The following is a 27671-nucleotide window of genomic DNA, read 5'->3' as shown; positions in this document are numbered from 1 at the left end:
CTGTGTGTTGGCAAGGTCAGCTCTTTACTGTGTGTTGCCAGGTCAGCTCTTTACTGTGTGTTGGCAGGTCAGCTCTTTACAGTGTGTTGCCAGGTCAGCTCTTTACTGTGTGTTGCCCAGGTCAGCTCTATACTGTGTGTTGCCAGGTCAGCTCTTTACTGTGTGTTGACAGGTCAGCTCTTTACTGTGTGTTGCCAGGTCAGCTCTTTACTGTGTGTTGCCAAGTCAGCTCTTCACTGTGTGTTGCCCAGGTCAGCTCTTTACTGTGTGTTGCCAGGTCAGCTCTTTACTGTGTGTTGCCAGGTCTGCTCTTTACTGTGTTTCCCAGTCAGCTCTTTACTGTGTGTTGGCCAGGTCAGCTCTTTACTGTGTGTTGCCCAGGTCAGCTCTTTACTGTGTGTTGCCAGGTCAGCTCTTTACTGTGTGTTGCCAGGTCAGCTCTTTACTGTGTTTCCCAGTCAGCTCTTTACTGTGTGTTGCCAGGTCAGCTCTTTACTGTGTGTTGGCAGTCAGCTCTTTACTGTGTGTTGCCTGGTCAGCTCTTTACTGTGTGTTGCCAGGTCAGCTCTTTACTGTGTGTTGCCCAGTCAACTCTTTACTGTGTGTTGCCAGGTCAGCTCTTTAATGTGTGTTTCCCAGTCAGCTCTTTACTGTGTGTTGCCAGTTAAGCTCTTTACTGTGTGTTGCCATGTCAGCTCTTTACTGTGTGTTGCCAGTCAGCTCTTTACTGTGTGTTGCCAGGTCAGCTCTTTACTGTGTGTTGCCAGGTAAGCTCTTTACTGTGTGTTGCCAGGTCAGCTCTTTACTGTGTGTTGCCATGTCAGCTCTTTACTGTGTGTTGCCAGTCAGCTCTTTACTGTGTGTTGCCAGGTCAGCTCTTTACTGTGTGTTGCCAGGTCAGCTCTTTACTGTGTGTTGCCCAGTCAGCTCTTTACTGTGTGTTGCCAGGTCAGCTCTTTACTGTGTGTTGCCAGTCAGCTCTTTACTGTGTGTTGCCAGGTCAGCTCTTTACTGTGTGTTGCCAGTCAGCTCTTTACTGTGTGTTGCCAGGTCAGCTCTTTAATGTGTGTTGCCAGGTCAGCTCTTTACTGTGTGTTGCCAGGTCAGCTCTTTACTGTGTGTTGCCAGGTCAGCTCTTTACTGTGTGTTGCCAGGTCAGCTCTTTACTGTGTTTCCCAGTCAGCTCTTTACTGTGTGTTGCCAGGTCAGCTCTTTACTGTGTGTTGCCAGGTCAGCTCTTTACTGTGTGTTGCCAGGTCAGCTCTTTACTGTGTTTCCCAGTCAGCTCTTTACTGTGTGTTGCCAGGTCAGCTCTTTACTGTGTGTTGGCAGGTCAGCTCTTTACAGTGTGTTGCCAGGTCAGCTCTTTACTGTGTGTTGCCCAGGTCAGCTCTATACTGTGTGTTGCCAGGTCAGCTCTTTACTGTGTGTTGACAGGTCAGCTCTTTACTGTGTGTTGCCAGGTCAGCTCTTTACTGTGTGTTGCCAAGTCAGCTCTTCACTGTGTGTTGCCCAGGTCAGCTCTTTACTGTGTGTTGCCAGGTCAGCTCTTTACTGTGTGTTGCCAGGTCTGCTCTTTACTGTGTTTCCCAGTCAGCTCTTTACTGTGTGTTGGCCAGGTCAGCTCTTTACTGTGTGTTGCCCAGGTCAGCTCTTTACTGTGTGTTGCCAGGTCAGCTCTTTACTGTGTGTTGCCAGGTCAGCTCTTTACTGTGTTTCCCAGTCAGCTCTTTACTGTGTGTTGCCAGGTCAGCTCTTTACTGTGTGTTGGCAGTCAGCTCTTTACTGTGTGTTGCCTGGTCAGCTCTTTACTGTGTGTTGCCAGGTCAGCTCTTTACTGTGTGTTGCCCAGTCAACTCTTTACTGTGTGTTGCCAGGTCAGCTCTTTAATGTGTGTTTCCCAGTCAGCTCTTTACTGTGTGTTGCCAGTTAAGCTCTTTACTGTGTGTTGCCATGTCAGCTCTTTACTGTGTGTTGCCAGTCAGCTCTTTACTGTGTGTTGCCAGGTCAGCTCTTTACTGTGTGTTGCCAGGTAAGCTCTTTACTGTGTGTTGCCAGGTCAGCTCTTTACTGTGTGTTGCCAGTCAGCTCTTTACTGTGTGTTGCCAGTCAGCTCTTTAATGTGTGTTGCCTGGTCAGCTCTTTACTGTGTGTTGCCAGGTCAGCTCTTTACTGTGTGTTGGCCAGGTCAGCTCTTTACTGTGTGTTGCCCGGTCAGCTCTTTACTGTGTGTTGCCCGGTCAGCTCTTTACTGTGTGTTGGCAGGTCAGCTCTTTACTGTGTGTTGCCAGGTCAGCTCTTTACTGTGTGTTGCCAGGTCAGCTCTTTACTGTGTTTCCCAGTCAGCTCTTTACTGTGTGTTGCCAGGTCAGCTCTTTACTGTGTTTCCCAGTCAGCTCTTTACTGTGTGTTGCCAGGTCAGCTCTTTACTGTGTGTTGCCAGGTCAGCTCTTTACTGTGTGTTGCCAGTCAGCTCTATACTGTGTTTCCCAGTCAGCTCTTTACTGTGTGTTGCCAGGTCAGCTCTTTACTGTGTTTCCCAGTCAGCTCTTTACTGTGTGTTGCCAGGTCAGCTCTTTACTGTGTGTTGCCAGGTCAGCTCTTTACTGTGTGTTGCCAGGTCAGCTCTTTACTGTGTGTTGGCCAGGTCAGCTCTTTACTGTGTGTTGCCAGGTCAGCTCTTTACTGTGTGTTGCCAGGTCAGCTCTTTACTGTGTGTTGCCAGGTCAGCTCTTTACTGTGTGTTGCCAGGTCAGCTCTTTACTGTGTTTCCCAGTCAGCTCTTTACTGTGTGTTGCCAGGTCAGCTCTTTACTGTGTGTTGCCAGGTCAGCTCTTTACTGTGTGTTGCCAGGTCAGCTCTTTACTGTGTTTCCCAGTCAGCTCTTTACTGTGTGTTGCCAGGTCAGCTCTTTACTGTGTGTTGGCAGTCAGCTCTTTACTGTGTGTTGCCTGGTCAGCTCTTTACTGTGTGTTGCCCAGTCAGCTCTTTACTGTGTGTTGCCAGGTCAGCTCTTTACTGTGTGTTGCCAGGTCAGCTCTTTACTGTGTGTTGCCAGGTCAGCTCTTTACTGTGTGTTGCCAGGTCAGCTCTTTACTGTGTGTTGCCAGGTCAGCTCTTTACTGTGTGTTGCCAGGTCAGCTCTTTACTGTGTGTTGCCAGGTCAGCTCTTTACTGTGTGTTGGCAAGTCAGCTCTTTACTGTGTGTTGCAAGGTCAGCTCTTTACTGTGTGTTGGCAAGTCAGCTCTTTACTGTGTGTTGTCAAGTCAGCTCTTTACTGTGTGTTGCCCAGTCAACTCTTTACTGTGTGTTGCCAGTCAGCTCTTTAATGTGTGTTGCCTGGTCAGCTCTTTACTGTGTGTTGCCAGGTCAGCTCTTTACTGTGTGTTGCCAGGTCAGCTCTTTACTGTGTGTTGGCAAGGTCAGCTCTTTACTGTGTGTTGCCAGGTCAGCTCTTTACTGTGTGTTGGCAGGTCAGCTCTTTACAGTGTGTTGCCAGGTCAGCTCTTTACTGTGTGTTGCCCAGGTCAGCTCTATACTGTGTGTTGCCAGGTCAGCTCTTTACTGTGTGTTGACAGGTCAGCTCTTTACTGTGTGTTGCCAGGTCAGCTCTTTACTGTGTGTTGCCAAGTCAGCTCTTCACTGTGTGTTGCCCAGGTCAGCTCTTTACTGTGTGTTGCCAGGTCAGCTCTTTACTGTGTGTTGCCAGGTCTGCTCTTTACTGTGTTTCCCAGTCAGCTCTTTACTGTGTGTTGGCCAGGTCAGCTCTTTACTGTGTGTTGCCCAGGTCAGCTCTTTACTGTGTGTTGCCAGGTCAGCTCTTTACTGTGTGTTGCCAGGTCAGCTCTTTACTGTGTTTCCCAGTCAGCTCTTTACTGTGTGTTGCCAGGTCAGCTCTTTACTGTGTGTTGGCAGTCAGCTCTTTACTGTGTGTTGCCTGGTCAGCTCTTTACTGTGTGTTGCCAGGTCAGCTCTTTACTGTGTGTTGCCCAGTCAACTCTTTACTGTGTGTTGCCAGGTCAGCTCTTTAATGTGTGTTTCCCAGTCAGCTCTTTACTGTGTGTTGCCAGTTAAGCTCTTTACTGTGTGTTGCCATGTCAGCTCTTTACTGTGTGTTGCCAGTCAGCTCTTTACTGTGTGTTGCCAGGTCAGCTCTTTACTGTGTGTTGCCAGGTAAGCTCTTTACTGTGTGTTGCCAGGTCAGCTCTTTACTGTGTGTTGCCAGTCAGCTCTTTACTGTGTGTTGCCAGTCAGCTCTTTAATGTGTGTTGCCTGGTCAGCTCTTTACTGTGTGTTGCCAGGTCAGCTCTTTACTGTGTGTTGGCCAGGTCAGCTCTTTACTGTGTGTTGCCCGGTCAGCTCTTTACTGTGTGTTGCCCGGTCAGCTCTTTACTGTGTGTTGGCAGGTCAGCTCTTTACTGTGTGTTGCCAGGTCAGCTCTTTACTGTGTGTTGCCAGGTCAGCTCTTTACTGTGTTTCCCAGTCAGCTCTTTACTGTGTGTTGCCAGGTCAGCTCTTTACTGTGTTTCCCAGTCAGCTCTTTACTGTGTGTTGCCAGGTCAGCTCTTTACTGTGTGTTGCCAGGTCAGCTCTTTACTGTGTGTTGCCAGTCAGCTCTTTACTGTGTGTTGCCAGGTCAGCTCTTTACTGTGTTTCCCAGTCAGCTCTTTACTGTGTGTTGCCAGGTCAGCTCTTTACTGTGTGTTGGCAGTCAGCTCTTTACTGTGTGTTGCCCAGTCAACTCTTTACTGTGTTTCCCAGTCAGCTCTTTACTGTGTGTTGCCAGGTCTGCTCTTTACTGTGTGTTGCCAGGTCAGCTCTTTACTGTGTGTTGCCAGGTCAGCTCTTTACTGTGTTTCCCAGTCAGCTCTTTACTGTGTGTTGCCAGGTCAGCTCTTTACTGTGTTTCCCAGTCAGCTCTTTACTGTGTGTTGCCAGGTCAGCTCTTTACTGTGTGTTGGCAGTCAGCTCTTTACTGTGTGTTGCCCAGTCAGCTCTTTACTGTGTGTTGCCCAGTCAACTCTTTACTGTGTTTCCCAGTCAGCTCTTTACTGTGTGTTGCCAGGTCTGCTCTTTACTGTGTGTTGCCAGGTCAGCTCTTTACTGTGTGTTGCCAGGTCAGCTCTTTACTGTGTGTTGCCAGGTCAGCTCTTTACTGTGTGTTTCCCAGTCAGCTCTTTACTGTGTGTTGCCAGGTCAGCTCTTTACTGTGTGTTGGCAGTCAGCTCTTTACTGTGTGTTGCCAGGTCAGCTCTTTAATGTGTGTTGCCAGGTCAGCTCTTTACTGTGTGTTGCCCAGTCAGCTCTTTACTGTGTGTTGCCAGGTCAGCTCTTTACTGTGTGTTGCCAGGTAAGCTCTTTACTGTGTGTTGCCCAGGTCAGCTCTTTACTGTGTGTTGCCAGGTCAGCTCTTTACTGTGTGTTGCCAGGTAAGCTCTTTACTGTGTGTTGCCAGGTCAGCTCTTTACTGTGTGTTGCCAGGTCAGCTCTTTACTGTGTGTTGCCAGGTCAGCTCTTTACTGTGTGTTGCCAGGCAAGCTCTTTACTGTGTGTTGCCCATTCAGCTTTTTACTGTGTGTTGCCAGGTAAGCTATTTACTGTGTGTTGCCCAGTCAGCTCTTTACTGTGTGTTGCCAGTCAGCTATTTACTGTGTGTTGCCCGGAAAGCTCTTTACTGTGTTGCCAGGTCAGCTCTTTACTGTGTGTTGGCCAGGTCAGCTCTTTACTGTGTGTTGCCAGGTCAGCTCTTTACTGTGTGTTGGCCAGGTCAGCTCTTTACTGTGTGTTGCCAGGTCAGCTCTTTACTGTGTGTTGCCAGGTCAGCTCTTTACTGTGTGTTGCCAGGTCAGCTCTTTACTGTGTGTTGCCAGGTCAAGTTGAAACAGGCTATACATCGTCTGTCACATCACCATGTCGTCGCCATCAACGTTGGCTGTCAGTCATCTTCAATATCTAAAACTATGGTAATACTCGTAGCTGTGTGTAATCCATTCACATGCTCAGATAATCCAATTCATTGAAGAAGTGTGTGTGTGTGTGTGTGTGTGTGTGTGTGTGTGTGTGTGTGTGTGTGTGTGTGTGTGTGTGTGTGTGTGTGTGTGTGTGTGTGTGTGTGTGTGTGTGTGTGTGTGTGTGTGTGTGTGTGTGTGTGTGTGTGTGTGTGTGTGTGTAGTGTGTAGTTCATTCACATGTGAAATCAATAGTTCCTTCACTTCTCTAAGTAGCAGTTCACTTACAGACCCAGAGGTTAAAGTCATGATAATTTCCTTAACAGGATCATTCATCAGCACACACACACACACACACACACACACACACACACACACACACACACACACACACACACACACACACACACACACACACACACACACACACACACACACACACACACACACACACACACACACACACACACGCCATATTGTAAAGATTCCACCTTGTCCTCTGATCGGTGCATACACTCTTAGATAAACGAGTTCCAAATGTCCCCATGGAGAAAGAACCCTTTAATCAATCAAATGTCCCCATGGATAACCTTTTAACCAATCAAATGTCCCCATTAAGAACCTTTTAACCAATCAAATGTCCCCATGGAGAACCTTTTAACCAATCAAATGTCCCCATGGAGAACCCTTTAACCAATCAAATGTCCCCATGGAGAACCTTTTAACCAATCAAATGTCCCCATTAAGAACCTTTTAACCAATCAAATGTCTCCATGGAGAACCTTTTAACCAATCAAATGTCCCCATTAAGAACCTTTTAACCAATCAAATGTCCCCATGGAGAACCTTTTAACCAATCAAATGTCCCCATGGAGAACCCTTTAACCAATCAAACACAGTGAGGTCAAAGACATAGTAACAAGATCTGGTTACCTGTAAATACAAAACATTTTTATATTTTAGGGGGTTATTATATATTTATTAACTTTTTTCCGGATATCTTCTAAACTACCCACAAAGCACTATTTCTCAAAGTTCTTGACATCTTCCAGATTGACTGACCTTCCTGTCTTAAAGTAATGATGGACTGTCATTTATCTTTGCTTATTTGAGGTGTTCTTGCCATAATATGGTCTTTTACCAAATAGGGCTATCTCTGTATACCACCCTTACCTCGTCACAACACAACTGATTGGCTCAAACGCATTTAGAAGGAAAGACATTTCACAAATTAACTTTTAACAGGGCACACCTGTTAATTGAAATGCATTCCAGGTGACTACCTCAGGAAGCTGGTTGAGAGAATGCCAAGAGTGTGCAAAGCTGTCATCAAGGCAAAGGGTTGGTTACTTTAAAGATTCTCAAATAAAAAATAGATTTTGATCTGTTTAACACTTGTTTGGTGGTTACTACATGAATAGTAAAAATAAAGACAAACACTTTGAATGAGTAGGTGTGTCCAAACTTTTGACTGGTAAATATACTGAACAAAAACAAAAACATAAACACAACATGTTTCATGAGCTGAAACAAAATATCAAAGAAATGTTACATACACACAAAGTGTATTTCTATCAAATGTTGTGCATAAAATTAGGTTACATTCCTGTTAGTTTAGTTAGTTAGCATTTTCTCCTTTTGCCAAGATAATCCATCCACCTGACAGGTGTGGCATATCAAGAAGCTGATTAAACAGCATGATCATTACACAGGTGCACCTTGTGCTGGGGACACAATGCAGATAGCCCGGTTGGTCGGGAGCACTGGTTGGTCGGTCCAATTGAGGTAGTATGTACATGAATGTATAGTTAAAGTGACTATGCATACATGTTGAACATAGAGTAGCAGCAGCGTAAAAAGAGGGGTCGGGGGGGCACACAATGCAAATATTCCGGGTAACCAATTGGTTACCTGTTCAGGAGTCCTATGGCTTGTTGAGAAGCCTTTTTGTCCTAGACTTGGCACTCCGGTACCGCTTGCCATGCGGAAGTAGAGAGAATGGTCTATGACTGGGGTGGCTGGGGTCTTTGACAATTTTCAGGGCCTTCCTCTGACACCGCCTGGTGTAGAGGTCCTGGATGGCAGGCAGCCATTGAGCAAGATCCAGGTCCCGCCAATATCCAGCAACTTCGCACAGCCGTTGAAGAGGAGTGGGACGACATTCCAACAGGCCACAATCAACAGCCTGATCAACTCTATGTGAAGGAGATTTGTTGTGCTGCATGAGGCAATTGGTCTTGGTTTTCTGATCACACCAGATACTGACTGGTTTTCTGATCACACCAGATACTGACTGGTTTTCTGATCCACGCCCCAACCTTTTATTTTAAAGGTATCTGTGACCAACAGATGCGTATCTGTATTCCCAGACATGTGAAATCCATAGATTAGGGCCTAATGAATTTATATCAATTGACTGATTTCCTCATGTGAAGTGTGACTCAGTGACGCGTTTGAAATTGTTACATGTTGCGTTTCGATATTTTCCATTATTCCTCTGAATTATTTGAAAAGGTTTGAATCCTTTGCAACATTGTTTTGAAGTACAATAGACCAACAAAGCTACTGTAGTAGGTCAAAGCTGTGCTGTAAAACCTTGGTAGAGCATGGGTGGAGTAGGCATTGTGGTGCTGTAAAACCTTGGTAGAGCATGGGTGGAGTAGGCATTGTAGTGCTGTAAAACCTTGGTAGAGCATGGGTGGAAGAGGCATTGTGATGCTCATGTGAATTTCCTTTTAGACCTACTTCTCACTTAAAAAGTTGCTTTTTAGTTTTTAATTTCCGTGATTTTTACACCGGGAGTTTCTGTTAAAGGTGTATTATATAACATTTCCACATGCAAAGATTTTGTTTAGCAGCCAAAAGTCTGCCATTGGCTGTGGAAACCTTTACATTTGGCCAAAAGGTCTGGGCCTTAATGGCACCGGTGGTGTGCTTGCCTAACTGCAAAGGTTGCTGGGTAACCCCTGGTCTGGGTAACCCCTGGTCTGCTGACTGCTAATAGCTCAAATCACTTTGGCACTACAACTGATAGAGACATACCCCAAGCGACTTATAGCTGTAATCGCAGCAAAAGGTGGCGCTACAAAGTATTAACTTAAGGGGGCTGAATAATTTTGCACGCCCAATTTTTCAGTTTTTGATTTGTTAAAAAAGTTTGAAATATCCAATAAATGTCGTTCCACTTCATGATTGTGTCCCACTTGTTGTTGATTCTTCACAAAAAATACAGTTTTATATTTTTATGTTTGAAGCCTGAAATGTGGCAAAAGGTCGCAAAGTTCAAGGGGGCCGAATACTTTCGCAAGGCACTGTAACTATTAAAGTATGTGTAGAATGTACCATGGTCGAAAGTCATTGTCCGTAGTTTTTCAGAAGGTGAATAGGTGAATTGATTGATTGTGACAGTGTTACATTGTAAGATATGACTAAATTCCCATTGAAAGCAAAGTAAAAGAAAGGTTTTTTAAGTCATTGACTCCAAGTGCCTTCAGAAAGTATTCATACCCCTTGACTTATTCCACATTTGTTGTGTTACGGCCTGAATTCAAAAATGGTTAAATACGTATTTGTTCTCTTCCAGCTACACACAATACCCCATAATGACATCACAATACCCCATAATGACATCACAATACCCCATAATGACATCACAATACCCCATAATAACATCACAATACCCCATAATAACATCACAATACCCCATAATGACATCACAATACCCCATAATGACATCACAATACCCCATAATGACTTCACAATACCCCATAATGACATCACAATATCCCATAATGACTTCACAATACCCCATAATGACAAAGTGACAAAGTGAAAACATGTTATTAGAAATTATTTAAAATGTATTGAAAATTAAATACAGAAATATCTCATTTACATAAGTATTCACACCCCTGTGTCAATACATGCTAGCTTTAGCAGTGATTAGAGCTGTGAGTCTTTCTGGGTAAGTCTCTAAGAGTGATTACAGCTGTGAGTCTTTCTGGGTAAGTCTCTAAGAGTGATTACAGCTGTGAGTCTTTCTGGGTAAGTCTCTAAGAGTGATTACAGCTGTGAGTCTTTCTGGGTAAGTCTCTAAGAGTGATTACAGCTGTGAGTCTTTCTGGGTAAGTCTCTAAGAGTGATGACAGCTGTGAGTCTTTCTGGGTAAGTCTCTAAGAGTGATTACAGCTGTGAGTCTTTCTGGGTCTTCACTGTCTTCTTGGTAAGCAATTCCAATGTAGATTTAGCCTTGTGTTTTAGGTTATTGTCCTGCTGAATTGTGAGTTCATCTATCAGTCTCAGGTGGGAAGCAGACGGAACCAGGTTTTCCTCTAGGATTTTGCCTGTGATTAGCTCAATTTCGTTTATTTTTTTTTCTGAAAAACTCCTTAGTCCTTAAAGGAAAACTCCACCAGAAAACTTTTGATATTTGTTTCATTAGTCCATTGTTGACAAAATCCCAAAATGTTTTGCTTGTCAGTAATCACTTTTTCAAGATATGTTTGCTAGCTAGCTAGCTAGCTTTCCGCTGACAGGTTTACAGAGACTAGCTGCTGGACTTTGGACAAGTAAGCTAATGTAGGACTGGTATTTGTAGAACTGGCATTTGGACGTGAGCTAGCTAACGTTAGCTAGGCAATGTAGGACTGGTATTTGTAGCGCTGGCATTTGGACTAACGTTAGCTATCTAGCTTCTTTGTTCGAGATCAGTTGTTGTTGTCTGCTAATGGCTGAAGTCATTTGTGTAAAAACCCTTCCATAACCAAATATAGCTAGCTACCAAATCGTTATCAGTATATATATATATAGTAATACTGGAAGCATGTGGGTTGATATATAGTAATATTAGAGGCATGTGGGTTGATATATAGCTAGCTACCAAATCGTTGCTTCTTTAACGGACAGAAAATTAAAATGTGAGAAGGATAAACTATACATTTTATCAAAAAATTGTTGATCCTCCTCTTAGTCAATCTGACATTTTTTAAGTCGAACGGTCACTTTATGGACGCTATAGTTCTGTTTTAATCCGACGTCTAGAATTTGAGCGAGGTAGGTACAGAAAAAACTATGAAAACTCAATTGCTAATGACCCGGTTAAAAATCCGGTATTTGGTTTTCGTTTTTTATTTCGTTAACAGCCGGACGGTTCATGACGAGAGAATGTAAAGTTGATTTGCAAGTTGTCATTGACATCGATGTCATATTGGCTTAGATATGATGGTAGAGGAATTTAACATTGAGCTTCAACCAACGCCATACTATATATATATATATATATATATATATATATATATATATATATATATATATATATATATATATATATATATATATATATAATATAATATTATATATATATAATATAATAATATATATATATATATAATTCTTCCATATTATTCTGAAGTCATTTCAATGAATGGCATTCTTCGTTTGTCGCAAGAAAGTCGGATCGAAATGCAGCGTGTTGGTTACTCATGTTTTTTAATGAAGAAAAACGGAACGATACATGAAATAACTAATAAATACAAAAAAAAAAACAAATGGAACGTGAAACCTAAGTACAGCCTATCTGGTGAAACTACACAGAGACAGGAACAATCACCCACGAAATACCAGCGAAACCCAGGCTACCTAAATACGGTTCCCAATCAGAGACAACGAGAATCACCTGACTCTGATTGAGAACCGCCTCAGGCAGCCAAACCTAAACTAAACACACCCCTAATCAACCACAATCCCAATGCCTACAAAAACCCCAATACGACAACACAATAACATAAACCCATGTCACCCCCTGGCCTGACCAACTAATTAACCAAAACACAAAATACTAAGACCAAGGCGTGACATTAGTAGAGACTCACACAGCAACACAAAGATCTTTCTTGACTTAATAGGATCGAAAAGAGATTGTTTATTTCATGTAAGATGCGGCTATTCAATACCATTTTATGTGTACCAGGACATGAAGTAAAGGAACTGCAACAGATGTATTGGCCTGGGGGGGGGGGCATTCAGGCCTCTAGCTCACCTTAAATCACCGGTGGTGGTGACCGCTGTCCCTGGATGTTTCCTGTAGTCTCGGGGTGGTGGAGAGAACAAGCTGCAGGAAGACTCTGTTGGCAGGGACACACGACAGATGGGCTGGTGTTCCCGATGTTCCTCTGATCTAGACAGGGAGAGGTCTTGGGTCTTGGGCCTGTGGGAGAGAAACAAATAATGATTTAGTAAAGATTTGCCATATTCCCAAAGCTTGAAGACGTGTGGAAGTCAGGAGCCAAAGTAAGTTCGAACTCAAGTTCAACGACTGTATTATAAAAAATAACTAAAGCATTTGACCAACAATTGCTTTGACATCTACAACTATGGTTAATAATGGAATCATGAGGTTTTCAGATACATAGCATACAAAAGTCTCTCCATCCATCCCATCTTCCCTCTGTCCCTCTCTTTTCTTCTCCCTCCCTCCCTCTCTCCCTCCCTCTCTTGCTCTCTCCCTCCCTTTCCCTCCCTCTCTCTCCCTCCTCTCTCTCCCTCCCTCCCTCTTCCTCTTCCTCCCTCTCCCTCCTCTTCCTCCCTCCATCCCTCCCTCTCCCTCCTCTTCCTCCCTCCTTCTCCCCCTCTTCCTCCCTCCCTCCCTCCCTCTCCCTACCTCCTCTTCCTCCCTCCTCTTCCATCCCACCTTCCCTACAGCCTCCATTAACTCAAGAGGCTCCTCTCCCTCCCTCCCTCCCTCCCTCCCTACAGCCTCCATTAACTCAAGAGGCTCCCCTCCCTCCCTCCTCTTCCTCCCTCTCCCTCCTCTTCCTCCCTCCCTCTCCCGTCCCTCCTTCCCTACAGCCTCCATTAACTCAAGAGGCGCCTCTCCCTCCCTCCCTCCTCTTCCTCCCTCTCCCTCCTCTTCCTCCCTCTACCTCCTCTTCCTCCTCTCCTATCGTGAACACACTTTTCACCAGCATCACCTCCATAATGAGTGGTTTCTCAACAATGCATTGAGAGCCAGTTATTTCAGTGTTGTTAAACACAAACCATGTTTGGTTAAAGCAGCAATTTTTCAAATTCTTTGCAGCATTTGCTTTAGCCTAGCCTTCAGCGTTTTGCTTTAGCCTAGCCTTCAGCGTTTGCTTTAGCCTAGCCTTCAGCGTTTTGCTTTAGCCTAGCCTTCAGCGTTTTGCTTTAGCCTAGCCTTCAGCGTTTTGCTTTAGCCTAGCCTTCAGCGTTTGCTTTAGCCTAGCCTTCAGCGTTTTGCTTTAGCCTAGCCTTCAGCGTTTGCTTTAGCCTAGCCTTCAGCGTTTTGCTTTAGCCTAGCCTTCAGCGTTTTGCTTTAGCCTAGCCTTCAGAGTTTGCTTTAGCCTAGCCTTCAGAGTTTGCTTTAGTCTAGCCTTCAGAGTTTGCTTTAGCCTAGCCTTCAGCGTTTTGCTTTAGCCTAGCCTTCAGCGTTTGCTTTAGCCTAGCCTTCAGCGTTTTGCTTTAGCCTAGCCTTCAGCGTTTGCTTTAGCCTAGCCTTCAGCGTTTTGCTTTAGCCTAGCCTTCAGCGTTTTGCTTTAGCCTAGCCTTCAGCGTTTTGCTTTAGCCTAGCCTTCAGCGTTTTGCTTTAGCCTAGCCTTCAGCGTTTTGCTTTAGCCTAGCCTTCAGCGTTTGCTTTAGCCTAGCCTTCAGCGTTTTGCTTTAGCCTAGCCTTCAGCGTTTGTGACTATTCAATTGGCTTCATTGCAACAGGTAAACTCAGTCGAGCACAGATACTGAATTTGCAATGATTTAGAACAGTGTTTGAACCAGCTCTAAGCAGACAGACAGATGTACCATATGGAACCTTATGTCCTACATAGTGCACTACTTTTGATGGGCCCTGGTCAACGGTAGTGGCCCTCTGGTTCCGTTTGGGATGCAGCCGGGCTGTTTGTTGCCAGTCTCATTATATCCCTCTTAATTATTCACACACACACACACACACATTATATCCCCCCGGTAATTATTCCAAGTGAGACAGACAGGGTTCAGGGTTCAGCGTTGAGCTCCTCTAACCTCCACTCTGTCGCTGTGATCTGAATCATGATCAAAACAACATTGCAATAAAAAAAAAATGCTGTCCTGTTTTTTTTTTTTTTTTGTTCTTTTTACAAAAAAATTAATTATTCATCGTTTTTGTTTTCCTTCAGATGTAGAGGTGGTGATGACGTGTCAGGGAGCCCAGGGGCGGGGGTGGAGAGAGAGGGGAGGGGGGAGGGTGTAGTGGTAGGAGTCTGATGTGTGGACTTACAATGTCTTACAATGTCTGAAAACATCACTCATCATCTACACTAGTGATAGTTGAAATCTCTCTGCAGGGGGACAATTCAAATGAGAACAGTGTGTTCATTTAAAACAAAGGGAATTGATGGGGTAACTGAAAGGCAAGACTGTAAAAACCAATAGCTTTGTAACCGGGAAGAATGGAGAGCTATGCAGTAATGCCATCCAATCAGCACAGCACCTCATATAATTCAGGACCCAAACTGGGACATGTAGTTCTCTCTGTCAAACAGGGTCATGTTCTGTAGTTCTCTCTGTCAAACAGGGTCATGTTCTGTAGTTCTCTGTCAAACAGGGTCATGTTCTGTAGTTCTCTGTCAAACAGAGTCATGTTCTGTAGTTCTCTGTCAAACAGGGTTATGTTCTGTAGTTCTCTCTGTCAAACAGGGTCATGTTCTGTAGTTCTCTGTCAAACAGGGTTATGTTCTGTAGTTCTCTGTCAAACATGGTCATGTTCTGTAGTTCTCTCTGTCAAACAGGGTTATGTTCTGTAGTTCTCTGTCAAACAGGGTCATGTTCTGTAGTTCTCTGTCAAACAGGGTCATGTTCTGTAGTTCTCTCTGTCAAACAGGGTTATGTTCTGTAGTTCTCTCTGTCAAACAGGGTTATGTTCTGTAGTTCTCTCTGTCAAACAGGGTCATGTTCTGTAGTTCTCTGTCAAACAGGGTCATGTTCTGTAGTTCTCTGTCAAACAGGGTCATGTTCTGTAGTTCTCTCTGTCAAACAGGGTTATGTTCTGTAGTTCTCTGTCAAACAGGGTCATGTTCTGTAGTTCTCTGTCAAACAGGGTCATGTTCTGTAGTTCTCTGTCAAACAGGGTCATGTTCTGTAGTTCTCTGTCAAACAGGGTTATGTTCTGTAGTTCTCTTTGTCAAACAGGGTCATGTTCTGTAGTTCTCTGTCAAACAGGGTTATGTTCTGTAGTTCTCTCTGTCAAACAGGGTCATGTTCTGTAGTTCTCTTTGTCAAACAGGGTCATGTTCTGTAGTTCTCTGTCAAACAGGGTTATGTTCTGTAGTTCTCTGTCAAACAGGGTCATGTTCTGTAGTTCTCTGTCAAACAGGGTCATGTTCTGTAGTTCTCTGTCAAACAGGGTGATGTTCTGTAGTTCTCTCTGTCAAACAGGGTTATGTTCTGTAGTTCTCTGTCAAACAGGGTCATGTTCTGTAGTTCTCTGTCAAACAGGGTTATGTTCTGTAGTTCTCTGTCAAACAGGGTCATGTTCTGTAGTTCTCTGTCAAACAGGGTCATGTTCTGTAGTTCTCTTTGTCAAACAGGGTCATGTTCTGTAGTTCTCTGTCAAACAGGGTCATGTTCTGTAGTTCTCTCTGTCAAACAGGGTTATGTTCTGTAGTTATCTTTGTCAAACAGGGTCATGTTCTGTAGTTCTCTGTCAAACAGGGTCATGTTCTGTAGTTCTCTGTCAAACAGGGTCATGTTCTGTAGTTCTCTGTCAAACAGGGTCATGTTCTGTAGTTCTCTGTCAAACAGGGTCATGTTCTGTAGTTCTCTGTCAAACAGGGTCATGTTCTGTAGTTCTCTTTGTCAAACAGGGACATGTTTTATCTGTAAAACAGGGTCACGTTCTGTGTGTTTGACTTCTAAATGATAAACATAGTGCAGTGCGATATGAATCCCACTCATTGACAGGCCGTGTTTAAACTCAAGAAAGAACTTTATTCAACTTCGAGAAAAAGCAACCTTCTCATATTGAGATGACAAAAGAGATGTGTGTCATTTCTGTTGGCACACAGCTTGACATCTGAGTTTTAGGAAAAGGATTATGAAGGAAAAGAAAGCAATAGAAGGGAAAAGGGAGCATTTAATCTGTCCTTTGATAGAGTTAAAGCAGGTCTGAGTTGCCATCTCTAATGGCACCTGATATATAGTGCCCTACTTTTGACCAGAGTCCTATGGTCTGATATATAGTGCCCTACTTTTGACCAGAGTCTGATATATAGTGCCCTACTTTAGACCAGAGTCCTATGGTCTGATACATAGTGCCCTACTTTAGACCAGAGTCTGACATATAGTGCCCTACTTTAGACCAGAGTCTGATATATAGTGCCCTACTTTAGACCAGAGTCTGATATATAGTGCCCTACTTTAGACCAGAGTCTGATATATAGTGCCCTACTTTTGACCAGAGTCCTATGGTCTGATATATAGTGCCCTACTTTTGACCAGTCTGATATATAGTGCCCTACTTTTGACCAGAGTCCTATGGTCTGATACATAGTGCCCTACTTTTGACCAGAGTCTGATATATAGTGCCCTACTTTTGACCAGAGTCCTATGGTCTGATATATAGTGCCCTACTTTTGACCAGAGTCTGATATATAGTGCCCTACTTTAGACCAGAGTCCTATGGTCTGATATATAGTGCCCTACTTTTGACCAGAGTCTGATATATAGTGCCCTACTTTTGACCAGAGTCTGATATATAGTGCCCTACTTTTGACCAGAGTCTGATATATAGTGCCCTACTTTTGACCAGAGTCCTATGGTCTGATATATAGTGCCCTACTTTTGACCAGCGTCTGATATATAGTGCCCTACTTTAGACCAGAGTCCTATGGTCTGATACATAGTGCCCTACAAGCAGTTTAGTCATCCCAACTTGCTCAATTTCCACATGATTTATTACAATATTTAGTTGAGGTTTAGGATTTAGCGAATGATTTGTCCCAAATACAATGCTTTTAGATTTAGAAATATTTAGGACTAACTTATTCCTTGCCACTCACTCTGAAACTAACTGCAGCTCTTTGTGAAGTGTTGCAGTCATTTCAGTCGCTGTAATAGCTGACGTGTATAGTATACATATAAACTTTGGCTTTACTCAAAGTTAGTGGCATGTCATTAGTAAAAATTGAAAAAAGCAAGGGGCCTAGAAAGCTGCCCTGGGGAATTCCTGATTCTAACTGGATTACATTGGAGAGGCTTCCATTAAAGAACACCCTCTGTGTTCTGTTGGACAAGTAACTCTTTAACTCTTTATCCACGATATAGCAGGGGGTATAAAGCCATAACACATAAGTATTTCCAGCAGCAGACTATGATCAATAATGTCAAAAGCTTCACTGAAGTCTAACAAGACAGCCCCCACAATCATTTTATCATCAATTTCTCTCAGCCAATCATCAGTCATGGGTCTAAGTGCTGTGCTTGCTGAATGTCCTTCCATATCAGCATGCTGAAAGTCTGTTGTCAATTTGTTTACTGTGAAATACCATTGTATCTGGTCAAACACAATTGTTTCCAGAAGTTTCCTAAGGGTTGGTAACAGGCTGATTTGTCGGCTATTTGAGCCAGTAATGGAGGCTTTACTATTCTTAGGTAGCTGAATGACTTTAGCTTCCCTCCAGGCCTGACTAATGGGCACACACTTTCTCGTAGGCTTAAATTGAAGATGTGGCAAATAGGAGTGGCAATATCGTCTGCTATTATCCTCATGTAATTTTCCATCCAGATTGTCAGACCCCGGTGGCTTGTCATTCTTGATCGACTATTTTTTCACCTCTTCCACACTGACTTTACGGAATTCAAAGTACAATTCTTGTCTCTCATAGTCTGGTCAGATATACTTGGATGTGTAGTGTCAGCGTTTGTTACTGGCATGTCATCCCTAAGTTTGCTTATCTTGACAATGAAAAAGTAATTAAAGTAGTTGGCAATATCAGTGGTCTTTGTGATGAATAAGCCATCTGTTTCAATAAATGATGGAGCCGAGTTGGCTTTTTTCCCCAAAATTTAATTTAAGGTGCCCCAAAACTTTTTACTATCATTCTTTATATAATTTATCTTTGCTTCATAGTGTAGTTTATTTTTATTTAGTTTAGTCACATGATTTCTTAATTTGCAGTATGTTTACCAATCAGCTGGGTTGCCAGACTTTTTGCCTCATCCCTCTCAACCATACCATTTTTCAATTAAAGTGTCTGGTTGCTCCTCATTACACACCACAGACCAGCAAATATTATTTACATCATCAACATATGAATCACTACAAAACATCATTGCAGGCAGGCAATTCGTAGCTAATGATTTATAGGATATTTATTTTTGTCAGGATATTTTATACTTCTATTTGATTAGATTTTTATTTATTTTATGTTTTGATTTGTTGGCTTTACTTTTTAGTCCAGTCCCCTGGGCCAGTAACCATCCAGTCCCCTGGGCAAGGAACCATCCAGTCCCCTGGGTCAGTAACCGTCCAGTCCCCTGGGCCAGTAACCATCCAGTCCCCTGGGCCAGTAACCATCCAGTCCCATGGGCCAGTAACAGTCCAGTCCCCTGGGCAAGGAACCATCCAGTCCCCTGGGTCAGTAACCGTCCAGTCCTCTGGGTCAGCAACCTTCCAGTCCCCTGGGTCAGTAACCATCCAGTCCCCTGGGTCAGCAACCATCCAGTCCCCTGGGTCAGTAACCATCCGGTCCCCTGGGTCAGCAACCATCCAGTCCCCTGGGTCAGTAACCATCCAGTCCCCTGGGTCAGCAACCATCCAGTCCCCTGGGTCAGTAACCATCCAGTCCCCTGGGTCAGTAACCATCCAGTCCCCTGGGTCAGTAACCATCCAGTCCCCTGGGTCAGCAACCATCCAGTCCCCTGGTTCAGTAACCATCCAGTCCCCTGGGTCAGTAACCATCCAGTCCCCTGGGTCAGCAACCATCCAGTCCCCTGGTTCAGTAACCATCCAGTCCCCTGGGTCAGTAACCATCCAGTCCCCTGGGTCAGCAACCATCCAGTCCCCTGGGTCAGCAACCTTCCAGTCCCCTGGGTCAGTAACCATCCAGTCCCCTGGGTCAGTAACCATCCAGTCCCCTGGGTCAGTAACCATCCAGTCCCATGGGCCAGTAACAGTCCAGTCCCCTGGGCAAGGAACCATCCAGTCCCCTGGGTCAGTAACCGTCCAGTCCTCTGGGTCAGCAACCTTCCAGTCCCCTGGGTCAGTAACCATCCAGTCCCCTGGGTCAGCAACCATCCAGTCCCCTGGGTCAGTAACCATCCGGTCCCCTGGGTCAGCAACCATCCAGTCCCCTGGGTCAGCAACCATCCAGTCCCCTGGGTCAGTAACCGTCCAGTCCCCTGGGTCAGCAACCTTCCAGTCCCCTGGGTCAGTAACCGTCCAGTCCCCTGGGTCAGCAACCATCCAGTCCCCTGGGTCAGTAACCATCCAGTCCCCTGGGTCAGTAACCATCCAGTCCCCTGGGTCAGCAACCTTCCAGTCCCCTGGGTCAGTAACCATCCAGTCCCATGGGTCAGTAACCATCCAGTCCCCTGGGTCAGTAACCATCCAGTCCCCTGGGTCAGTAACCATCCAGTCCCCTGGGTCAGCAACCTTCCAGTCCCCTGGGTCAGTAACCATCCAGTCCCATGGGTCAGTAACCATCCAGTCCCCTGGGTCAGTAACCATCCAGTCCCCTGGGTCAGTAACCATCCAGTCCCCTGGGTCAGCAACCATCCAGTCCCATGGGTCAGTAACCGTCCAGTCCCCTGGGTCAGCAACCTTCCAGTCCCCTGGGTCAGCAACCATCCAGTCCCCTGGGTCAGTAACCATCCAGTCCCCTGGGTCAGTAACCATCCAGTCCCATGGGTCAGTAACCGTCCAGTCCCCTGGGTCAGTAACCTTCCAGTCCCCTGGGTCAGCAACCATCCAGTCCCCTGGGTCAGTAACCGTCCAGTCCCCTGGGTCAGTAACCTTCCAGTCCCCTGGGTCAGTAACCGTCCAGTCCCCTGGGTCAGCAACCTTCCAGTCCCCTGGGTCAGTAACCATCCAGTCCCATGGGTCAGTAACCGTCCAGTCCCCTGGGTCAGTAACCTTCCAGTCCCCTGGGTCAGTAACCGTCCAGTCCCCTGGGTCAGCAACCTTCCAGTCCCCTGGGTCAGTAACCATCCAGTCCCCTGGGTCAGTAACCATCCAGTCCCATGGGTCAGTAACCATCCAGTCCCCTGGGTCAGCAACCATCCAGTCCCCTGGGTCAGTAACCGTCCAGTCCCCTGGGTCAGCAACCATCCAGTCCCCTGGGTCAGCAACCATCCAGTCCCCTGGGTCAGTAACCATCCAGTCCCCTGCCGTGCATCAACTGAACTGACTGTTTCCTTCCTTCGACAAACAGAACAGTGTTACATCAGATCTTTCTTATTGATCTTAATGAGTTGTCTGACTAATTAGTCTACTCTTAGACGTTGTAAACCTGGTAATGGTGACATGATGGCCTCATTGACTCAGCGTCCTGTTACTTTTGGACCGAGATAGAAACTACTGTCAAATTGACAGAATGCACCAAGATGTCTGACAAGAACAGAACACAATAAATAGCAGAACAACTATAACAGGGTTGTCAAGAATTGTTACACAACTTACACAATTTGCTTTGGACCTTTTTTTTCACTGACTCTATGCATACACACACATACTGACACGCCAACACATACTGACACACCAACACACACTGACACACCAACACATACTGACACGCCAACACATACTGACACACCAACACATACTGACACTCCAACACATACTGACACACCAACACATACTGACATGCCAACACATACTGACACGCCAACACATACTGACACGCCAACACATACTGACACGCCAACACACACTGACACACCAACACATACTGACACACCAACACACACTGACACACAAACACATACTGACACACCAACACACTCACATATACTGACACACCAACACACACTGACACGCCAACACATACTGACACACCAACACACACTGACACACAAACACATACTGACACACCAACACACTCACATATACTGACACACCAACACACACTGACACGCCAACACATACTGACACACCAACACATACTGACACACCAACACATACTGACACGCCAACACATACTGACACACCAACACATACTGACACACCAACACATACTGACACGCCAACACACACTGACACACCAACACATACTGACACACCAACACATACTGACACACCAACACATACTGACACGCCAACACATACTGACACACCAACACACTCACATATACTGACACACCAACACACCAACACATACTGACACACCAACACATACTGACACACCAACACACACTGACACACCAACACACACCAACACACCAACACATACTGACACACCAACACATACTGACACACCAACACATACTGACACGCCAACACACACTGACACACCAACACATACTGACACACCAACACATACTGACACACCAACACATACTGACACACCAACACATACTGACACACCAACACATACTGACACGCCAACACACACTGACACACCAACACACACTGACACACCAACACATACTGACACACCAACACATACTGACACGCCAACACACACTGACACACCAACACATACTGACACACCAACACATACTGACACACCAACACATACTGACACACCAACACATACTGACACACCAACACATACTGACACGCCAACACACACTGACACGCCAACACATACTGACACGCCAACACACACTGACACGCCAACACACACTGACACACCAACACATACTGACACACCAACACACACTGACACGCCAACACATACTGACACGCCAACACACACTGACACACCAATACATACTGACACACCAACACATACTGACACACCAACACACACTGACACGCCAACACATACTGACACACCAACACATACTGACACACCAACACATACTGACACACCAACACACACTGACACACCAACACATACTGACACACCAACACATACTGACACGCCAACACACACTGACACGCCACCACACACTGACACACCAACACACACTGACACGCCAACACATACTGACACGCCAACACATACTGACACACCAACACATACTGACACACCAACACATACTGACACACCAACACACACTGACACACCAACACATACTGACACACCAACACATACTGACACGCCAACACATACTGACACGCCAACACATACTGACACACCAACACATACTGACACACCAACACACACTGACACACCAACACATACTGACACACCAACACATACTGACACGCCAACACACTCACATATACTGACACGCCAACACATACTGACACGCCAACACATACTGACACACCAACACATACTGACACACCAACACATACTGACACGCCAACACATACTGACACGCCAACACACTCACATATACTGACACACCAACACATACTGACACACCAACACATACTGACACGCCAACACATACTGACACACCAACACATACTGACACGCCAACACATACTGACACGCCAACACAAACTGACACGCCAACACACTCAAATATACTGACACGCCAACACACACATACACACATAACACTTTGTATTCAGGATAGGAAGTTGAATCCACATTTTGTGTCGTGTTTACTTTAACACCTTATTGCAAACAGGATGCATGTTTTGGAAAATGTTTATTCTGTACAAGCTTCCTTCTTTTCACTCTGTCATTTAGGTTAGTATTGGAGTAACTACAAGGTTGTTGATCCATCCTCATTTTTCTCTTGTCACAGCCATTAAACTCTAACTGTTTAATGGTCACCATTGGCCTCATGGTAAAATCCCTGAGAGGTTTCCTTCCTCTCCGGCAACTGAGTTAGGAAGGATCGCCTGTATCTTTGTAGTGACAGGGTGTATTGATAACGTTCAATTAATAACTTCACTATGCTCAAAGGGATATTCAATGTCTGTTTTTAATTTGTACTCATCTCCCAAAAGGTGGCCTTTTCGAAACATTAGAATACCTCCCTGGTCTTTGTGGTTGAATCTGTGTTTGAACCTGAGGGACTGAGAGACCTTAAAGATAAGTGTATGTGTGGGGCAAAGAGATGAAGAAAAAAAATCATGTTAATTAAACACTTATTGCGCACAGAGTGAGTCCATGCAACTTATTATGTGACTTGTTAAGCACATTTTTAATCCTGAACTTATTTAGGCTCCTTACCATAACAAAGGGGTTGAATACTGATTGACTCGAGACATTTCAGCTTCTCATTTTTTATTAGCCTAATTTGTAAAAAAAAAAATAATATCTCAAGACATAATTCCACTTGACATTAAGGGGTGTTGTGTTTCAGCCAGTGACAAAACATCTCAACGTAATCCATTTTAAACACAGGCTGTAACACAACAATGTGAAAAAAGTCAAAGGCTGGAAAATACTCTCTGAATATGTACATATTACCTCATCCACCTCGTACCCCTGCATAATGTCTCAGTACCTACATGTACCTATTACCTCATCCACCTCGTACCCCTGCATAATGTCTCAGTACCTACATGTACATATTACCACATCCACCTCGTACCCCTGCATAATGTCTCAGTACCTACATGTATCTATTACCTCATCCACCTCGTACCCCTGCATAATGTCTCAGTACCTACATGTACCTATTACCTCATCAACCTCGTACCCCTGCATAATGTCTCAGTACCTACATGTATCTATTACCTCATCCACCTCGTACCCCTGCATAATGTCTCAGTACCTACATGTATCTATTACCTCATCCACCTCGTACCCCTGCATAATGTCTCAGTACCTACATGTACCTATTACCTCATCCACCTCGTACCCCTGCATAATGTCTCAGTACCTACATGTACCTATTACCTCATCCACCTCGTACCCCTGCATAATGTCTCAGTACCTACATGTACCTATTACCTCATCCACCTCGTACCCCTGCATAATGTCTCAGTACCTACATGTACCTATTACCTCATCCACCTCGTACCCCTGCATAATGTCTCGGTACCTACATGTACCTATTACCTCATCCACCTCGTACCCCTGCATAATGTCTCAGTACCTACATGTACATATTACCTCATCCACCTCGTACCCCTGCATAATGTCTCAGTACCTACATGTACCTATTACCTCATCCACCTCGTACCCCTGCATAATGTCTCAGTACCTACATGTACATATTACCACATCCACCTCGTACCCCTGCATATTGTCTCAGTACCTACATGTACCTATTACCTCAACCACCTCGTACCCCTGCATAATGTCTCAGTACCTACATGTACCTATTACCTCATCCACCTCGTACCCCTGCATATTGTCTCAGTACCTACATGTACATATTACCTCATCCACCTCGTACCCCTGCATAATGTCTCAGTACCTACATGTACCTATTACCTCATCCACCTCGTACCCCTGCATACTGTCTCAGTACCTACATGTACCTATTACCTCATCCACCTCGTACCCCTGCATACTGTCTCAGTACCTACATGTACCTATTACCTCATCCACCTCGTACCCCTGCATAATGTCTCAGTACCTACATGTACATATTACCTCATCCACCTCGTACCCCTGCATAATGTCTCAGTACCTACATGTACCTATTACCTCATCAACCTCGTACCCCTGCATAATGTCTCAGTACCTACATGTACATATTACCTCATCCACCTCGTACCCCTGCATACTGTCTTAGTACCTACATGTACCTATTACCTCACCCACCTCGTACCCCTGCATAATGTCTCAGTACCTACATGTACATATTACCTCATCCACCTCGTACCCCTGCATAATGTCTCAGTACCTACATGTACCTATTACCTCATCCACCTCGTACCCCTGCATAATGTCTCAGTACCTACATGTACCTATTACCTCATCCACCTCGTACCCCTGCATAATGTCTCAGTACCTACATGTACCTATTACCTCATCCACCTCGTACCCCTGCATAATGTCTCAGTACCTACATGTACATATTACCTCATCCACCTCGTACCCCTGCATAATGTCTCGGTACCTACATGTACCTATTACCTCATCCACTTCGTACACCTGCATAATGTCTCGGTACCTACATGTACCTATTACCTCATCCACCTCGTACCCCTGCATAATGTCTCAGTACCTACATGTATCTATTACCTCAACCACCTCGTACCCCTGCATAATGTCTCAGTACCTACATGTACCTATTACCTCAACCACCTCGTACACCTGCATAATGTCTCAGTACCTACATGTACATATTACCTCATCCACCTCGTACCCCTGCATAATGTCTCGGTACCTACATGTACATATTACCTCATCCACCTCGTACCCCTGCATAATGTCTCGGTACCTACATGTATCTATTACCTCAACCACCTCGTACCCCTGCATAATGTCTCAGTACCTACATGTACCTATTACCTCAACCACCTCGTACCCCTGCATAATGTCTCAGTACCTACATGTACATATTACCTCATCCACCTCGTACCCCTGCATAATGTCTCGGTACCTACATGTACATATTACCTCATCCACCTCGTACCCCTGCATAATGTCTCAGTACCTACATGTATCTATTACCTCATCCACCTCGTACCCCTGCATAATGTCTCGGTACCTACATGTACCTATTACCTCATCCACCTCGTCCTCCTGCATAATGTCTCAGTACCTACATGTACCTATTACCTCATCCACCTCGTACCCCTGCATAATGTCTCAGTACCTACATGTACCTATTACCTCATCCACCTCGTACCCCTGCATAATGTCTCAGTACCTACATGTACCTATTACCTCATCCACCTCGTACCCCTGCATAATGTCTCAGTACCTACATGTACCTATTACCTCATCCACCTCGTACCCCTGCATAATGTCTCAGTACCTACATGTACATATTACCTCATCCACCTCGTACCCCTGCATAATGTCTCGGTACCTACATGTACCTATTACCTCATCCACCTCGTACCCCTGCATAATGTCTCAGTACCGCTACCTACATGTACCTATTACCTCATCCACCTCGTACCCCTGCATAATGTCTCGGTACCTACATGTACCTATTACCTCATCCACCTCGTACCCCTGCATAATGTCTCAGTACCTACATGTATCTATTACCTCATCCACCTCGTACCCCTGCATAATGTCTCGGTACCTACATGTACATATTACCTCATCCATCTCGTACCCCTGCATAATGTCTCAGTACCTACATGTATCTATTACCTCAACCACCTCGTACCCCTGCATAATGTCTCAGTACCTACATGTACCTATTACCTCAATCACCTCGTACCCCTGCATAATGTCTCAGTACCTACATGTACCTATTACCTCATCCACCTCGTACCCCTGCATAATGTCTCAGTACCTACATGTACCTATTACCTCATCCACCTCGTACCCCTGCATAATGTCTCAGTACCTACATGTATCTATTACCTCAACCACCTCGTACCCCTGCATAATGTCTCAGTACCTACATGTACCTATTACCTCAACCACCTCGTACACCTGCATAATGTCTCAGTACCTACATGTACATATTACCTCATCCACCTCGTACCCCTGCATAATGTCTCGGTACCTACATGTACATATTACCTCATCCACCTCGTACCCCTGCATAATGTCTCGGTACCTACATGTACATATTACCTCATCCACCTCGTACCCCTGCATAATGTCTCGGTACCTACATGTACCTATTACCTCATCCACCTCGTACCCCTGCATAATGTCTCGGTACCTACATGTACCTATTACCTCATCCACCTCGTACCCCTGCATAATGTCTCAGTACCTACATGTATCTATTACCTCAACCACCTCGTACCCCTGCATAATGTCTCAGTACCTACATGTACCTATTACCTCAACCACCTCGTACACCTGCATAATGTCTCAGTACCTACATGTACATATTACCTCATCCACCTCGTACCCCTGCATAATGTCTCGGTACCTACATGTACATATTACCTCATCCACCTCGTACCCCTGCATAATGTCTCGGTACCTACATGTACATATTACCTCATCCACCTCGTACCCCTGCATAATGTCTCGGTACCTACATGTACCTATTACCTCATCCACCTCGTACCCCTGCATAATGTCTCGGTACCTACATGTACCTATTACCTCATCCACCTCGTACCCCTGCATAATGTCTCAGTACCTACATGTATCTATTACCTCATCCACCTCGTACCCCTGCATAATGTCTCGGTACCTACATGTACCTATTACCTCATCCACCTCGTACCCCTGCATAATGTCTCAGTACCTACATGTATCTATTACCTCATCCACCTCGTACCCCTGCATAATGTCTCGGTACCTACATGTACATATTACCTCATCCATCTCGTACCCCTGCATAATGTCTCAGTACCTACATGTATCTATTACCTCAACCACCTCGTACCCCTGCATAATGTCTCAGTACCTACATGTACCTATTACCTCAATCACCTCGTACCCCTGCATAATGTCTCAGTACCTACATGTACCTATTACCTCATCCACCTCGTACCCCTGCATAATGTCTCGGTACCTACATGTACCTATTACCTCATCCACCTCGTACCCCTGCATAATGTCTCGGTA

At 45.0% G+C, this 27671-nt stretch overlaps 1 protein-coding gene across 1 annotated transcript in view; it reads right to left on the bottom strand.

Moving 5' to 3' along the window:
- megf11 (multiple EGF-like-domains 11) overlaps positions 1-27671 on the bottom strand; it is a 551700-nt gene that overhangs the window by 380856 nt on the left and 143173 nt on the right. The window contains exon 3 of the mRNA XM_064990212.1: positions 11987-12154. The gene's annotated coding sequence lies outside the window, so the exon portion shown is untranslated. The remainder of the gene's footprint in view (positions 1-11986; positions 12155-27671) is intronic.

The sequence above is a fragment of the Oncorhynchus masou genome, chromosome 15 (assembly GCF_036934945.1).
Source record: "Oncorhynchus masou masou isolate Uvic2021 chromosome 15, UVic_Omas_1.1, whole genome shotgun sequence".
Classification (NCBI taxonomy): domain Eukaryota; kingdom Metazoa; phylum Chordata; class Actinopteri; order Salmoniformes; family Salmonidae; genus Oncorhynchus; species Oncorhynchus masou.
Note: the sequence above shows the minus strand (reverse complement) of the source record. Positions and strands in the feature narration are given on the sequence as shown.